The sequence below is a fragment of the Mustela nigripes genome, chromosome 6 (genome assembly GCF_022355385.1).
Source record: "Mustela nigripes isolate SB6536 chromosome 6, MUSNIG.SB6536, whole genome shotgun sequence".
Classification (NCBI taxonomy): Eukaryota; Metazoa; Chordata; class Mammalia; order Carnivora; family Mustelidae; genus Mustela; species Mustela nigripes.
The window spans coordinates 120,630,367-120,648,592 of NC_081562.1; the positions used below are offsets into that span (position 1 = coordinate 120,630,367).

At 43.7% G+C, this 18,226-nt stretch overlaps 1 protein-coding gene across 3 annotated transcripts in view; it reads left to right on the forward strand.

The window, feature by feature from the left end:
- The window catches only part of MPP7 (MAGUK p55 scaffold protein 7), a 286,825-nt gene that overhangs the window by 36,620 nt on the left and 231,979 nt on the right, over window positions 1-18,226 (forward strand). The window contains exon 2 of one of the 3 annotated variants that reach the window (XM_059404112.1): window positions 4,838-4,948. The exons of the other annotated variants lie outside the window; for them this stretch is intronic. The gene's annotated coding sequence lies outside the window, so the exon portion shown is untranslated. The remainder of the gene's footprint in view (window positions 1-4,837; window positions 4,949-18,226) is intronic. 3 annotated transcript variants of the gene reach the window in all.

Here is an 18,226-nt window from a genome sequence, read left to right on the forward strand (position 1 = left end):
ACATCTTCAGTGCAGCTGGAGGTAGACTTAGGGGGTCTCCGGGACGGAGAAGAGGCACTGTTGCATAGTAGGAAGACCAAAGTTTTTAAGAAAGTGATTACAAAAGGAAACCGAGGAAACCAGCTTCTAGTGAGGACCTTCTGTGTGCTGAGGGCTATCCCTGTACTACCTTTCGGACTTCACAGAAGAACTACGAGGAAGGGGTAAAGAGGACCGGAAGTGCAGGGCGTCCTGGGAGGACACAGAGGCTGGCAGTCTGACGACGCTGAAGGGATTGTCAGATCCCAGTTCAGATCCTGCCTTGCCTCTTTTATAAGTCTTTAAATGAAAAAAATAAATTTTTTTAAGAGTTACCTATTGTAGAGAGCGTGCGTGTGAGTGGGGGGAGGGGCGGAGGGAGAGAATCCTAGAGCAGACTTCTTTCTGAGCAGGGAGCCCAACTGGGCTCCACTGACCCTGAGAGCATGACTTGAGCCAAAACCAAGAGTCAGACACTTAACCGACAGAGCCACCCACACGCCCCGACTGCCTTGCCTCTTTATTCACTTGGGCAATTGGTTGAACCTTTAGATTCCCGAGGGCCATAATGGAGGCCAGCTGGGTCTTGTAAATCACTTAGCATGGAAGTACTTAAGCTTGGAATGTCTCAAGTGGTGATGTGGTTGTGTTGATGTGTTAAAAATACAATGAAACGTGGGTCTGAAAAGTTGGAAAACTGATTCTTTTCCTTCCTACACTTGTTCCGCTCATCACATTTTCATTACAACACACAATTTGTGTTAAAATTTATGATTTGACTTGATAAAGTTAAAAAAGGTCTCCTGTATTTCTTGATTATTGGACAGTGGAGCAGATACATTAACACACTGTGAAAGTTAGAGGGATTTTACGCTGAGAAACTTTCTGGAAGAAAAAGATTCAGAGTGGAATGTATTTTATTTTATTTTTTAGGTGTAAAGACATTTTGATGTGAGCTGGGCTGCTGATTCTGTCCCTTTAAGTACTCCTTGTGTGTCATTTACCCAGGTTTCTTCTTTGCATCTCTAGTCTGTTAGCTCAGGTGTACCTGTCTTTAAGAATGCCGATAATGAAAACCCAGTACCTCTGTTGGGAACATCCGGGAAGGATCTGTCGTCCTCTTTTTATGCATCACTTCCTGATGGGCTGTGTGTACTCAGTACCCCCTCACAGCACGTGACCCTGTGGTTTCCCACCCCTCCTCCCACTTAGAATCTGCAGAGATGTCTCTACTGGGTTCCTCCTTCTCACCCACGACCCCCACACTAATAAACCTGCTAGAGAAGGTGTCTTCCAAGTGGTGTTTTGGTTTTTTTTTTTCTTTCTTTCTTTCTTATATTTCTGAACATAACGGCATTTCTACCATTTGTTCCAGTGCATCAATCTCTCAGACACGGTTTAGAACCTGCCCTTTCCTTCCTGCTCCCCCTTCGCCCGCATCAACTCCTCTGGCTGGCGATGGAGACAATTCTTTTCTAATCTTATCTCCCACTTTCCTTCCAACATTTACCTTTTATTTTATCCCAACTGTAATCAACAGTTTCCCTAACGTGTCTTCTGCTTCCCACTTCCATATGCCAGCTCAAGCTGTTGGGGACGGCAGAGCTCCATGCTGGGTGGGGCTCTGCAGCTAGACTCTCTGTACTTGGCTTCCTATCTGAAATTCCGTTCTGCTTAGAAACCCCTCCCAGACGGTGTCCGTCTTCTCTCCGCTCTCATCCCGCTGTCCCAGCCGGCAGCAGGCAGGTGGAGTTTCAAAGGGCAGCCCCGCCTGTGCCATCAGGCCTGTTCCCCGGGCTCTGGTGGTCTCGAGCGGAGCACTGGACTTCCTCACCATGCTTATTCCTTGGCTAAGCAGGCCAGCGTCTGGTGCTGCTCCAGTCCCAGTCCTCCCTAGGATGGGGCTTCTTCTTTGGTCCCCGCAGCCCCGTCTTCTCTGGAGCTGCCTTTTCTGGGGGCGGAAGCCCTGCATCTGGGTTCGAGTCCAGGGCTCACACACGAAGCCATTCTGTGCCACCAGCTGGGGGTACTGCACCCTAACTCTGCTCTGATACTACCTGGATGCAGCACCAGGTCAGTCCCACAGGAGTCTCCCCTCAGCCCCCACCCCGCTCCCCGCCTTCAGATGGGGTTCAGGTTGTCGACCTTTCTTCTGACCCAGCAGCCATAAATCAGAGGTTCCTGCCACCCTTCCCTCAGGTTCCATTAATTTGCTGGAGTAGTTCACCAAACTCAGGAAAAATTTTACTTACTAGATTACCAGTTGATTATAAAAGCTATAGCTCTGAGCAGCCAGGTGGAAGCGACGCATAGGTCAAGGTGCAGGGAAAGAGACGTGGAGCTTCTGTGCTCTCTCCCGGTGCATCTCCCCGCCCCCTCCATAGGTCCACCCACCTGGAAACTCTCTAAACCCTGTCCATGCGGCTTTCATTGGCCCTTGGTGAAGGACTCCGTCTCCTGCCCCTCCTTCTCCTCGGAGGTCAGTGTTGGGACTACGAGTGCCAACCCAAGTCACTTAGTTGGTTCCCCTCCACACTTAGGGCTTCTCTCGAAGTCATCCCGTTGACATAATCTTAGGTGTGTTTGAAAGGGGTGTGGACTGTTATGAATAACAGAAGCTTTTATTGCTTTTTTTTTTTTTTTTAAAGATTTTATTTATTTATTTGACAGACAGAGGTCACAAGTAGGTAGAAAAGCAGACAGAGGAGGAAGCAGGCTCCCTGCTGAGCAGAGAGCCTGATGTGGGGCTCGATCCCAGGACCCTGGGATCATGACCTGAGCTGAAGGCAGAGGCTTTAACCCACTGAGCCACCCAGGCACCCCCTTTTATTGCTTATTATCACTTTGGAAATCCCAAGGGTTTTTGGAGGTCTGTGCTAGGAATCAGGAAGAAGACCAAATATATGTTTATTATCAGTCACAATATTGCTGTGGGGTCCTGGAGCTCAAAGGGCAAGACACAGTTCTCACAAAGTTGTGTGGTGCGACTTAGGAAGTGTATTTCAGTATCACCGGGACCGGACCTGGGGGCAGAAAGAACTGTGCTTTTGCTATTTGACGCTGGCAGTTATATGCTTGGTGCCCAAGGGGGAGGAGACCTGCGGAGAGTGTTAGATCATAAATGTTTTCTTTGAATTTCTGCTTGTAAAAGTACTTTGGCAAGATTTCTCTGGTGCTTATCATTCAGCTCAATAATAACAGTGAGATACATAGGCAGTCACCAGAGCCTTTGAGAATGTAGCAACCAGCGCACATTTGATCCTTATCAGAAGGATGCAGGCTAATGGTCAGGCTTTTGGGCTAAGCGTGAACTTTCTGCTTCTCTCCATCCTTGTCACATAAATCATCTCTTGAAAACCTACTACCATTGCTTGAAACATGCCTGAGCTTTCCACATTGGTCATATGTTTTCCTTGCTCCTCTTAAAAAAATACTCAAGCTTTAAAGGAACAATTATTCTTAAGCTTTGTTGACAGTGAGGCAGGCTTTATTGAAGGGAAGGCCGTCATGATGGTTGTGTGGCCGCAGCAGTCGGGTCTTGCGGTGGGAGAGGAAATGGAGTCTCGGCCAGGGGCAGTTTATATAGCCAAGGAATGGGGTGGAGGTCCCTGGATGGGGACTTACTAAAGGGGGAGACATCGAGGTGGGGTCGGGGGAGAGTCTGGCTCGACTGACCCAACAGCATTCTTGCTTCTGAAGGTGGGCCACCACGATCAGACCTCACCTGGGGCATGGTAGAGGATGAACCCAGTTAGGTATTGGGGGATGGAGGGATGTTCTAGATAAGGATTCTTGCTAAAATTGGACAATGCAGAGAGCAACACGGAAGTCCAGAAATCAGGTCTAGTTGAGAAAGCGTTCAGGGGAGCCTGAGTTTTTGTCATTCCTTCTGCTGCAGCCCTGCCTCTGAGCTGGGCCACACTTGTCATCTGGACCCTTCACCTCCCATCCTCTTTAGTCTGCAGCTTAAGGGCCAGCTCCAGGGTCCCCCCGCCCCTTTCTGGCTGCCTTGGTCTTGCTTCACAGCCAAGTCCTAAGGAGGGGAACACTTCAGGGTTCATTTCATGACCTCCTCTATCTGCTGCACAAGTCTCATGCGCCAATCTAAGTTTTCATCCCAGTAAGCATTGATGGAAAAATGTGGCTCCATATTCTTAAGATCCAGTGGACAGTGGTGAACCAAGATGGGCACTTTTGGGCCTTTACCTCTTTCCTGACCATTCTACCCCTCCCCCACGTGTTTTGCCATTTTCTTGCTATTTACTTGGAGAACGATGGCGACACCTTGTCTGTACCACGTGACTCTCCTCCCCTGCCCCATCACATCTCATCCCTAATGTCTAAGATCCTAGAGCTGCTGCCGCCTGCTGGTAGGAGCCTTTCCATGTGGCACATTTGATTTTTCTTGAAAATATTTTATAATTTATAAAGATTTTATAACTGTACGCGAACAGACTTCTTGCTCCGTGGCCTGCGTAGACTAGATGCGGCTTTTTTGTATATTGTGTGGATGTTCCTGAGGACAGAAGGGCCCACAGTGCTCATGTGATCCAAACATGCCTGTGGCTCCTGAAAGAGTATTATGTGTGAAGCCGGAAGAGTAACCCAAAAGGCAGATGACTGTTTTTAGGGCACCGAGTTAGGCCCTGTGACCAGGACACGTTGGTTTGATGCCTGCTGCTGACTTTTGAGCTGGACTGTTAGTTTTACCCTGGTTTCCTCGTTCAGTCAGAAATGCCAAATGGAAGGAGCGACAGGAAGATGGACAGCCTGTCCCTCAGGGCGGAGGAACACACTGATTTGTGTATCTCCTGACCAGACGCTGTCCTTCAGCAAGTTGGAAGCTGTTCCCCGTCACTGTCACTGGAGTGTTTCTGACATTCAGGCATCACCTGAGGGAGGAACCGCTGCAGGAGAAGCAGACACGGAGGTGAGGGGGGGGATGGAGGTGCCGTTGACCGTGAACAGGTGCTGTGGCTTTTTTGCAGGTGGTCCTGGACTTAACAAAATTCAACTGAATACATTTTAAGGCTCTTACTGGCTTTGTTCAGTGACTTATGAATTGGGCAGAGAGAAAGGAGCTCTGAAGAGGTTTCACAGACCAAGATGGGCAGGAACAAGGAAGGCACACGGAGGCCTTTGCTGATTGGCTAAGGCAGGGTTGCTTTCCTGCTTTCGAGGAAACCGGGTCAGGTCATGTGTGCCGCCTGGTTGACCTAGGCCTGCCTTCGGGGAGAGCCAGGCATAGAAACTTAAGTTTTGGTTTGCCCATGTTGGGGCTTAGCATGAAAGACACCATCTTGGACCTGGTCTCGTTACTTATTGTATAGGTGTGACCATTTCCGGGACATCACAGGAGGGACAGTGATTTCCTGACTACATTCTTTTATTTATTTATTTTTTTTAAGATTTTATTTATTTATTTGACAGACAGAGATCACAAGTAGGCAGAGAGCCAGGCAGAGAGAGTGGGGAAACAGGCTCCTCGCTGAGCAGAGAGCCCAATGTGGGGCTCAGTCCCAGGACCTGAGATCATGACCTGAGGTGAAGGCAGAGGCTTAACTCTCTGAGCCACCCAGGCGCCCCTCTTGACTACATTCTGCTCTCAAAAGAGCAGGTGGCTCTTTTGAATCTGATCTTTAACTTGTTCCATTGTAAAGAGCGCTGCCCAATAGAGTGCAAGCCACAGGGCTGATGGGGAGGGCACCCAGTGAGTGACTTGTAGAGCCCTCTGCAAGTCAGGGTCCAGTGTCACTGCTCTGTTCATAAGGGAAGTGTTCACAGCTGTTTCTCAGCTCTGTGTAAGATCAGCTGTGCTCTTGAGCATGTTATTCTGGCTGCTAAAATGCTCTGTTCTGGACAGGGAAGTAGTGAGATAAAATAGATAAGGACAATTTTTCTTAGTTGAAAGATTAAAGATGATTGAATTGGGTATGCATTTGGCTTTGTGGTTTGCTGAATTGGCATAAAATTAATTTGCTTTGGTAAGAAACTAGGCTAATTAAAAAAATAACCTTCCGGGGTAATTTTTTGGCAGTGGTACTTGCAAAAATCACTTAAATTCTTTCTCCAAAAGGAATTGGGCATATAAAATGAATCTCAGCATGGAAGTCAAATGTACCAGTTACATAGCCTGTATGTATCATGTATGAGAACAATGGGTTCTTTTCATCTTAAGTGCATCAGAAAAAAAGATAATGTTTGGTGAGACCATAATTAAATATGGTATCTGGTATTTTCATGTTTTTGATTTCCCTATCTTGACAGGTGATTGAAGGGAGAAGCCATCTGTAATTGTCTATAGGCATGAGTAAGATTCATATAATTGTTTCAGGTTGTTAATAACTGGATGTAGAAAGCATGCCCTTTATGGAGAGCTAGGGAGATTGGAATAGAATGGATTGCCACCAGAAGTAACTGCTTTTTAGGTGAGAAAGCATGTATTAATTCACAGCTGGAAAAAGGAATCAACACCTATGTGTCACATAACAATGCTATAAACATTTACTGTGTTTACAGTTTTTTTTTTTAAGACTTTATTTATTTGACAGAGAGAGATCACAAGTAGGCAGAGAGGCAGGCAGAGAGAGAGAGGAAAGCAGGCTCCCTGCTGAGCAGAGAGCCCAATGCAGGGCTCGATCCCAGGACCCTGAGATCATTACCCGAGCTGAAGACAGAGGCTTAACCCACTGAGCCACCCAGGTGCCCCCAAACAGTTTTTGTTAAATGCTGATCCTTTATTTTCACATACACTGGAAAACATAACTAGCTCTTGAAACTCTTGGTTTCAGAAGGGTCCAAAGTTTTTTAAAAAAACCAAACTCAATTTAAGAGAAATGTTAAGAGGAGTTTTTTGTGTCACGTCGAACTTAGGAGGACGGAGATACGAACGACCGGGGTTTGGGAACTGCTGATGTACGTTAGGGACATGTCGCTCGCTCTCTAACTTTGAGCTGAGAGACTGCAGAGAGTAAAAGGGAACCAGGGAGGAGGGTGAGAGGGCACAGGTGAGGGGCCCCCGCCGATCAGAAGTCCCGAGGCGACGTTTCCTGGGCCTGCTCTGATTTCCCGCTAGCTGCTTAGTGTGTGATAACACACAGCCTCTTGCTCACTGTCCTGTCTTCTGTGGAGCTTACCAGATCATTGCAGGTACAGGCCCGCTTGCAGACTAATAGCTAGAAGACTGTTTTGGGGTTGGTTTTACCTTTCGGTCATCTCGGTGGTATTGGCTTTGCCGGGAAAGGCAGCATGAGACTGAGAGCGTGGAAGGAACACCTCGGCTCTTGAAAAGTCTAGTAATTTTTAAAAAAGATTTATTTAGTTTTGAGAGTGAGTGTGTGCATGAGTGCGCACATGTGTGCGTAGGGAGAGGGAGAGAAGCAGACTCACTGAGCACGGAGCCCTGTCTCACAACCCTGAGACCATGGGCTGAGCCGAAATCAGGAGTTGCTTAACTGACCCAGGTGTTCCAAGTCTAGTAATTCTTTTTTTTTTTAAAGATTATTTATTTATTTATTTGACAGTGAGAGAGAGAGAGAGAGAGCGGGAGTGAGCAAGAGAAGGAACCCAGGCAGGGGGCGTGGGAGAGGGAGAAGCAGGCTTCTTGCTGAGCAGGGGCTCCATCCCAGGACCCTGGGATCATGGCCTGAACCGAAGGCAGACGTTTAATGGTGAGCCACCCAGGCGCCCCCAAGTCTAGTAATTCTTGAGTGAATACTGGTCATTTTGGGAAATTGAAGCGCCTCTGATGATAGTTTAGTTTGTGCCAGGCTGTCCAGATAGAGACAGTCACCTTAACGCAGCCAGAGGTCAAATCCATTTGAGCCCAGGACTCCTTTGGAAGGCCTTGTGTCTTTCCAGCTTTCCCTTGCCCCATGGGTTGGAGTTCTTTCAAAATCTCAATTGGGTACATACCTTTAGGGCTCCTAACAGAAAGCTGCTGGGATTTAGCTCTGCGTGTCTGCCTTGTTAGGCCCAAACTCCATTTTTTTTTAATTTTCCGGGCCTGGGGAGACCGACTGTATGTCTGCTCAGCTTCTCAGTCCCCTGGCAGCTGCGTTCTGTTCAACTGCTCTTCCTCTGGCTTTTGTTTGCTTTTGCATCCACGAATACTTGAGCCAAAAAGTAGCTCGGATTGCCGGACTCAGATTCTTCTCTCTGGAATCTTGACCCAAGTCCGAGCTGCTTTACTTGCCCTGAACTCCAGTCCATGTCTTCCCAGCCCCGTTAGACCGACGGAGGCTGTTTCTGACCCTTGTTCTACCTTCTCAGCCTCTCACCTCCGCTGCTTATGAGTTGGGAGTGTGTTCAGGCAAAGGCAGTGTGGATAGTGGGTACATCTCCAGGTTTTTCCCTTTTCTTCCAGATCTGGTCATTCTGGTCCCACTTTGGAAGATTTTTTTTTTTTTCTTTAGCTTTCAGACATTAAAAAAACAAAAAACCAAAAAACTTATCCAGCTTTTCTAGTTCTTTTCCTCCTCATTTTCCTTTGGTATTAGGTGATGTTAAGTGACACATGAATTCTGTTAATTCCATAACTGCTACAGTTACTGTGCTTGACTTGTGAAGTTCACAAGTTCAGTTAGCCAAAGTCTGATTTTGATGAGGTTTTAGGAACTTTTTTTAAAGAAATAAAACTGTTCATTTCTTTCTTTCTTTTTTTTTTTAAAGATTTTATTTATTTGACAGACAGAGATCACAAGTAGGCAGAGAGGCAGCAGGCAGAGAGAGAGAGGAGGAAGCAGGCTCCCTGCCGAGCAGAGAGCCTGATGCAGGACTCGATCCCAGGACCCTGAGATCATGACCTGAGCCGAAGGCAGCGGCTTAACCCACTGAGCCACCCAGGCGCCCAAAACTGTTCATTTCTTAAAAAAAAAAAAAAAATTGAATTTCATTTCATTAAGGGACCTAAAAAATTTTAAGGGACCATTAATCTCAAAGCCATAGAAAAGTAATTTTCCCAAAGTATTGATTACACAGAATGTAATTTTATAATGTAGGTTTCCAGAATTGTAATTAAGTTAAATGAAAATGAATGGTTTATCTTTCCCTATTTTATATATTATTTTAAACATTCTTAAAATGAAGGTCATTGAAAAATATGTTGAAAAAATGATATTCTGAAACTGTAAATACCAAAGTCCCTTTAAATTCTGCATATTTTAAGTGATTCAACTTTGAGATACTTATCCTCTCATCATAATGAAAAGCTTTTGAGTTAAAGCCCGAAAGCGATAAATTAACATGATAAACTTAGAGGCTTAAAATTAAGAGTTTGGCATTAATTAGGTAATATAATAAAAGATGATCTCACATTTGAACTTGAGCACCTTGATAATTCTTTCTTAACCCGAAAACCTCATTTGCATGGAATGTTATTAGATGAACTAGAGGTACCTAGTAGACTATTCTGGTGCCTTTAAACACAATGTCCACCTTATGCTGCATAGATTTGTAATTTTTTAAAGGTCTGGTAGGGCAAAATTAGCAAAATTCCTTCGTGAATTCAGTTACAACTCCTGGAATGACTCATGCAACCAGCTAGTTACAGGGTCACACAATTCCTTACTAAAGTCCAGATACATTATAGAATTCAGAATTGCTTCGTTTGCCAGCCTGCCAGGAAATTTTGAACACTTTGTTAGAACCTAGTGAAGAAAAGAAAATTTAAAATGTTTTGTTTCTGAGTAATATTGTTAGTAGCCCTGTTGATAAGATTACGTAGAGACTGTTTCTCCAGAAGGTTATTAAATCAGAAGTTTCATCTCAAGATAAATCAGCAGACGCTGACGAAGATTTACTTAGAGCATTCTACAGAATCCTTGAAGACACTTGGAAGGATGTTATTTGCAAACTACCACCAACATAATACTGAGTTTCGAAAAATTCTTAGTGAGTATGAGATCAGTGTATTAGTCTCTGCTGTTTCACACCTTCAGTGTCAGCAGACCACAAGAAAGGTTTCGTCAAGAATTTGCATATAAGAACTTTTGTTGTTAATGTTTTTTGGGTTTTTTTTGGCCAATGCTTCTCACATTGTAGGTTTGTAGGAAGATGGTTGTGTTAAGTTGAAAGATGGTTTCAGTAAAAATACATGATGGACCATCTTAAGGAACTTAATAGAAAATTGCAGGAACTGGAGATTATGTATTATGTTTATTGATAATTCAAAGTAGAAATTAAACTTAGGAAAAATTAGATTACAAGTGCTCACTATAATGGTGTTCAGGAGATACTGACTACAAAGAATGATTTGCAAATGAAGCATTTATGCCTGTCTAAAGAAAAAATACTTAAAAAAATTGAAGATCGACTATTTCAGAGCAAATTTAGGTTTCTAGCAAAATGGAGGGGAAGGTGCAAAGATTGCCTTTACATACTCTGCCCCACACATGCATAGCCTCCTCTGTTTCCAGCATATTCCGCCAGAAAGTTGTATTAGTCACAGTTGATGAGCCCACACTGACATATGGTCTTCAGCCAGGGTTCCCAGTTTATAGGTCGATTACAGGCAATCGTTTCACAGCTCTGACAAGTCCTGTTTTCTGGTGATTTATCCCTTCCGCCCCCCTTCACCTTTGAAAATCAGGGAGTTTTATGGTCTCCATAGTTTGCCTTTGGAAAATGTCACTTTAAGCAACCTGATATGAAAAGTCGGATTGAATTTGAAATCTATATGCGTCGTCATGAAATGGATATATCAGTGAAAAAATCAGAAATATGAAGTCCTCTCACAATTTCTGAATGATGGGGAAAATGATTTAAACTGTTTTACGACAATGTCTGAACAAGTTTATTATTGATGGGGGTCCATGAGAAATTTGAAGAAATCCTCTGTCTCGATCAGTATGTATTCCCTATACATGTAGAGCCACATGTAAAAAAAGTTACATTCATAGAAACAAGCTTACATTTCTCATGAAAAAAATCTGAGAAGGTTTCTTTTGGGAGTTTTATACAAATTCTGTATTAACATCTTCCCTAATACTTCATATTCTGGTCTCCTGATCATAATTATAGAATATAAGGGAAATATGATTGATTTGTATCACCCAAGCCTTGATTTTCCTGCCAGACACCAGATACATAATATTATTTACAATCTGTGCCCTGACTTGAATCCCTGATCTGTATTAGCTGCCTTTAAACACGGTGTAAATGGACTCTCCAGAGGAGTCATTTGGTTTCTAATCTACTATGGGAAGTGTTGGTGAGGGATAAATTTGGTCTCGGAAACCTAGAATCTTCTAAGGGATTATGGAAGTTTTTGAAATGTATACGGTTTCTGAGAACTATCTTTACCCTTTTCATTGGTCAGGCTGACCTAGCTCAGAGGACTTGGTCATGACTTTAGCCAAGGGCCCGTGTAGCCTTAGGTCAGATGAGTTTTTGTTTAGTTATGCGCTCAGTGTACATTTAATGAACATCTCTGTGCCCGGCATTATGGAAGATAATATATATTTATCTTTGTTCTTAAGAATTTGTAGTTTTCTAGGGAGGGGAAAGACCCCTAGATGCTCATATAAATGTATTAGGTGCAATGATCCTTTAAATAGGCTTTGAGACCCAGGATGGAATTGTGGGCCACGGTTTGGTATTTGAGTTTCAAAAAATTGCTGTAACGTGTAATTCTTTGTTTTTAATGAGGCAAGTAAGAATGAAATCAGTACGGATGAATTTTTAAAAGTACAAACAGTATAGTCTAAAAATGTATCTCCGTTTTATGTCCCAACCTCTTCCCTCTCTCTGCTTCTCATTCTTTTTTTTTTAATCATTTCCTGATTGGTGAACATTTTAGGTCATTACCTTTTTTCTTTTTTCTTTTTTTGGTCATCAGCGATGATTTCTAAGTTTTCTTGTACTTCTGTATTTTCAAACACATGCAAGTGATGTCTATAGTGAAAATTCCTAGGAGTAAAATCTGGACTGAAAAATATTTCTCTGGTGTATTTGCTTATTATCAGAATCCTTAGAATTAATAGGCTTTGCTTTTATTTATTTTTCTTGTAAAGATTTATTTATTTGAGAGAGAGCACAAGCAGGGGGTGCTGATGGAGGGGGAGCAGGCTCCCTGCTCTGTGTGGAGCCCGACTTGGGGCTCGATCTCATGACCCTGAGATCACGACCTGAGCTGCAATAAAGATTTGGATGTTTAACTGACTGCATCACCCAGGCACCCCAATAGTTTTTTCTTCTAAAGATAACTAACCATGTGGTGGGGGCTTTCAGGTGTTGGGAGTGGCAGAAATGGTCTGGAAGACCGGAATCCTAATGCCTTAGCCGCAGCACCTGCAGAGTCTGTCACTTGGGGGAGTTACTGGGTGGCTGTATGTGCCCCTGATTCTTTGCTCCGTCACCTCTGCTTCCTGTCACGTGAGCCACCACTGCACTCCAGTCTTCCCTGTCTAGACATGCTTTCCCCAGGTGTCCTGAATTTCAGAACCTCCCTCCCTTTTGACAGTCCTTGTGTCCTGAGCTGACCGGAGGTAATCAGGCTTCTGATTGTCAGAGCGAGAAAATCAGCCGTGCATGTCTCTGCGGAGGCTAGCATTTCCAGGGTCTTCCATGAAGTCCAAAGAATAGTTTTTTTTTTTTTTAAAGGTTTTATTTATTTATTTGACAGAGATCACAAGTAGGCAGAGAGGCAGACAGAGAGAGAGAGGGGAGGAGGAGGAAGCAGTCTCCCCGCCAAGCAGAGAGCCCAACTCGGGGCTGGATCCCAGGACCTTGAGATCATGACCTGAGCCGAAGGCAGCAGCAGCTTAACCCACTGAGCCACCCAGGCGCCCTCCAAAGAATAGTTTTATAGAGTGATACTTGTCTTAGAAGTAAAGTACCTGAATTTGATGTGATATTTACTATCTCACCCCTCCCCTTGCCTCCTCCCAGTACTTCAGCTAACAACTACTAGAAATATTCCTAGTTATTTAACCCACAAATAGGAGACGGTGCCTTTATTTTTCTGGATTAGGATGCTCTGATCCAGTGAGCTCTGTGATTAGAATTTTGTAAATTTGTAGAATTGACTAGGAAAAAGTATTTCAATAATAAATTTTCAGACTTAAGAAAAAAATGCATTCCTATCTTTTTTTCTCCCAATGTACCTTTATACTGTATTAGGTGAATGAAAATTTAGGGAATTAAAGGGAGAAATGCTGAAAATTCAGTAATTTCTAGTTGCCATTTTGCAGCAAGCAGGTGTGTAGTATTTGATTGCAGATTTCCTGCTGGAACCCTCCCCTCCCCCCACTCCCCGCCCCTATTCTTTAATCATCTTCAGATCCATAGAAAGTAGCAATTACATGTGAGGCCCCAATAGTTTATTCCTTAATTTTGGGCAGGTTTCCTGATTGCATGAATCCAACAGCTCTCTCTTAGATCGTCATTAAATTGTTTTGTGTGTTTGGACAGGCTGCCTTGACTTATAGCCAGCACTTTGCAGAGATGAGTAAGATAGCAAGTCTTACCTTGTTTTTCCCTTCCTCCATTCCTGTGCTTGTGGCTGGGAGACTTACTCAGAGGACCGGTAGAAGATTACTCAATTCAGTATAATCTGCCCAAGTTTTCATTTCCAGGTAGATCTCTTTTATGACTGTCTGTATAATAATACTTACTACTGCCACGCGGGATCATTCTGTCTGGTAGGTTTTAAGTCATCATCTCTAGTCTCTCTGTTTACTCCTTAAGGTAGAGTGAGTCTAGGAATCCTTGATACTAAAAAGGGTAAGGTGAAATTACTAACTCAGGGTCATGCAGGACTGATTGAGTCAGTTGTATTTGCCAGAGCCTTGCAAAATGAGCACTTAGGACCAGAAGTGCAATGGTTTTAGGCAATCCCTCCCCCGGAGACATTTGTTAAAGTAATGTCACTGCTTTCCGAATGCTGGCCTTTTATCAGATCCTTTTCTTTAGTCTTTCCTCGACCTGGCAATTTACTCTTTCAAGGATTAGGGCAGAGAAACAGCGCTTGAACCACAAGGCATGCTTAGCGAGATTTTCAGAATTTGGACAGCTGTGATTTTTCTCTTTGAAATCTTGGCTAGTTGGTGAAATTGACAGTTTTAGAAATGTTGTAAGGCGGTTTAGAGGAGAGTTAAAAAAAAACCTCTTTTTGAGGCATTTGTCATATTTTCTTAATCCAAAGAGATCAGAATGCAGCCGAAGATAACTCATAAAGGAGAAGACCTAGTAAAAGAATGTTTTTAATAGGAAATTCTGTCTGGAGCCATCAAGTGAACACCATTGCTTGGTTGGTTCACTTGGTGTAAGTGTTGCAGAAATCAGGGAGGAAGAGTTTTTCGTTGTAAATCTTTTTTTTTCTTTTTTTAAAGTTTTTATTTATTTATTTGACAGAGAGAGATCACAAGCAGGCAGAGAGGCAGGCAGAGAGAGAGGAGGAAGCAGGCTCCCCACTGAGCAGAGAGCCCGGACTCGATCCCAGGACCCTGAGATCATGACCTGAGCCGAAGGGCAGCGGCCCAACCACTGAGCCACCCAGGCGCCCCCATTGTAAATCTTAATAGAAGCCTATCTAGTGGTAAGGGGAAGTAATTAGCAGACCTGTTTTCTACAATATTTACAGGTTTCCTTGATGTTGAGATAGCGATAGTACAGGTTTCTTATTTTTCCTCTTTCTGATTAATCCAGTCCTCCAGTTTGGCCCAATTTCTTAGGCTGTAGAGAAGGTAGAGTCCTGGTTTTTTATAGGTCTCTTTTTTTTTGCATTGATCTGGGTAATCACATGAGTTTTTCCAGCAACCTTTATATACTATAAAATCCTACTCTCCCCGGTCGCTCTTAAACTGGCAGCACCCTTGGGCATTTTAGTACATTTCCTCTTGTCGGGTTATTATTATAATTATTATTTACTAAAAATAAAAAATATTTAAAGAGCTGCAAATGAGAAGAGATTCTCTTTAGGAAACCAAATACACTTGCAGCCATCGGGTGAGTGGGGCTTTCTGCCGGGCAGGTTTGTGGGACTTGGAAACTTTTCTTATCAGATTATTCACTTTTTAATGTCCTCTGCCTTTTCTGATTTCAGGTAGCCCCAAGTGTCTGTTGAGTTATCACTGGTAAGACATGATTTTTGCTGACTTGGAAAACAATCATGTCTGGTTGCCTCTTAATGCTTTGGCATAGAGACCCGATTTCTTGCATTTTTACTTATTGCCTGTTAAAGAAAACAATGACTGGTAGCAGATTGTCTGGACAATGGAGGACCTTAATGGGGAGACTGCATGTATGAGAACTGATGCTGGCTTCCTGGAATTAGACCCAGCCTTAAGTAATAATTGATCTTTAATGTTTTTAGAAAGCCTAATAAAATTCCTAGGTACCCTGGGGGGTTCCATTCTTTTTTCAATCCCAACTTCCATCCTTCTGGATGAGAATGGGTCTAACAGTGATCACAGTTCGTATAGGACACCTGGCTTCAGAATACGCTAAGTAAGACGTGCCGCAGCTTACCTGACGCCCTGAAGGTCACGGGTAAAACCACAGAATGAAAATCTAGATGTACAGATTCAGAATTTTAGAAGTGGAATTAATTTTAAGATAATCCAATCTAAGTATGTTTCTAAACTATGTTTATAGGTTGATAAACTTTTGTAGCCTGGTAGTACCATGCCAATCATAGGACTTTGATAAATTTTGGTAGATTTTTTAGGGCTTTAACACTGCATCTGGTGTTAAAAGTTGCTTTTGTTAGCATGGTGATTTACTTGTCAAAAGTGAAATTATGGCACCCTCTGCTGATGTCAAAAGGAATTGCTGGGTAGTGAATGCAAATTTGAATAAGAGAACGAATAAATGGGCAATTTAGACTTTCTCTTCCCTCACGGGGGTCCTTTGTTCTCACCCTGCTCCTGCGGTAGGCGGCGGGATAATAAACCAGCAGCTACGTACGAGTCAGCCCCTACGTTGAAGCAAGTAGAGGAACCGGAGCGAGTGAGTTCTGCAGCGGCGTGAAATAACATGGGGTGTTCAGGGATCTGCACTTAGTTTTATAGGAATTTTGAGAGAGAGGGGGTGTTGGGGTGATTTTGGCAGTGAAAGAAAACTGTTGGGGACAGAGGGCATGGTGTCGTTATAGGGAGTTTAAATTATCATGAAAGGCTGTTGAGTCCTCGGATAATTCCTCTTGGAACAGTGATGCCCTCATTCAGTTTCCGTAGAAAGATGCTGGTGGCGGCAGTCTGCAGGGGGGCTGAAGCGGGGACAGACCAATTCCGGGATCAGTGCATTTGCTAAGTGCCCTGAGTGCGGTGTGAAGGAGACACCCAGCTCTGAGATAGGAGAGGCCTGGAGACTTGCATGTTCTTTTCTTTTCTTTCTTTCTTTTTTTTTCTTTTTGAGAAAGCTTTTAATCACATAAATTCCAAACATATAGAAAAGTAGAACAGTACCGGAAATACCCCTGTGCCCACCTCAGAACCAACAATTGGTAACACTGCGCCTCTTGTGCTCCTGTCCCTTTCTCCTTCTGCCCCCGCCCCCATCTGTCTATTGAAGGGTTTTAGGTAAGTCGCAGAGCTCTGTACTCCACATCCCTAATTGCTTAAGCAAACCTCCCTCCAAAATAAGGACATCAGGGGAGAGATGTTCAGGGAGCATTTGGGGGTAAAGATAATGGATTCTGTTTTATCAGTAAAAGATGCTGCATAGGACAAAGGCTTGGTTTAACAATGACCAATTTGTGGTTATATACATATATATATATATGTATTTGTGGTTATATATGTATATGTATATGTATACATATATATATATGTATATATATCGATACACACACACACATATATATATGTATATATACATACATATATATATTTTTTGGGGGGCGATGGTTATACAGTAAGTGCTATTAAATTTTAAATAGAACTTAAAAAAAACTTTGAAAACTTTTTAAATCAGAAAGCCTTTTCAAATACAAGAGTAGACAGTGGGCAGTGTTCTTGGCTGAGGCAGTGGTCTATGCCAGGCTTTCCAAAGGAAGGGAAAAAGCAGTGATTATAGAGGAGCTGGCCTGCCAAGGCCCTTGAACGGTGCGAAGGCCCAGATCAGTGGATGCGCGTGGGAGAAAGCAGGTGTGTGACGAGCACAGGTGTGATCCAACCCACGTGTGAGGCCGAGAGTGCCAAGGAGGCAGGCAGACTGGTGGTGGGGAGAGCAGGAAGCTGGAAATGCCAAAGGGCCCGGGACACAGCTGGCAGCCTTTAATGTCTTTAATTAGTTAGGGAAGTTGCCTCCTCCACCTTTGGTCTACTGAGTGTTGTACGGTACGATCAGTGGGATCAGCAAGTCTTCCTCCTCTGGGCAGGACAACCAGGACCCGGGATAAGGCGTAGAGCATCTGGTATGCTAAGATCATAGCTGACATTGGTGGAGATTCCAGTGTTCACTCATTCATTCTCTCGTTCATTCAACCAGTAGGCACACAGCATTGAGCAGCACAGTGAAAGCCTACCCTCTTGTGGCTTGTGTTCGACTAGGAAGGACAGAACAACATACAAGACACATGAAGTACACGTCACAGGTTGTGATAAGCCCTGGGCAACATTAAGTGTGTGTGGGGGTCTGGGTGGAGACTTCCAAAACGGAGGCCCAAGGACTCCACTAAGATGCCATTTGGGGAAAGACCTGTGAAACTTGGACCATTTGAGCGGTGTTGATGTGCACAGAGTGTGTCTCTTGCCTTTTCTTGTGTGGCCTGTCTCAAGAGTGTGTGACTGGGAAGTGACCGACAGCTGGCGTCCATGTGGAATTTAATTTTTTTTTTCTGTTCCTGCACACACTGTTTTTTGTTTTTTGTTTTTTTTTAAGTCAGACTTTTCAGTCAGATTCCTCTAATCCTCAAAATTCTTGACCTAAGTGAACCGTAGAGTAAGTTTTCTCCCTGTCGCATTGTACGTATCTTTCCAGAGTGTGTGCGTGTAAGACATTGTGTCTGTGAATGCACTCAAAGGCGCTGCACAGTTCTGTGGAAGGTTCTCCTGTGTGAACGTTTCCTGTGGTTTTGAACAATGACTGGCGCGTTACTTTCCTTGGCAACTTAATTTTTGTTCCATCTTCACAGGAAACTTTGGAAATGGTTACTTTTCCCCCTTTCCATTTATTTGTTTCACTCTGGAAATGAATGTAATCCGTTTCAGAGCTGTGATATGCAAATTAAGGATTTGCAAAGTCTGGTCAGTAGATTCCAAGAACT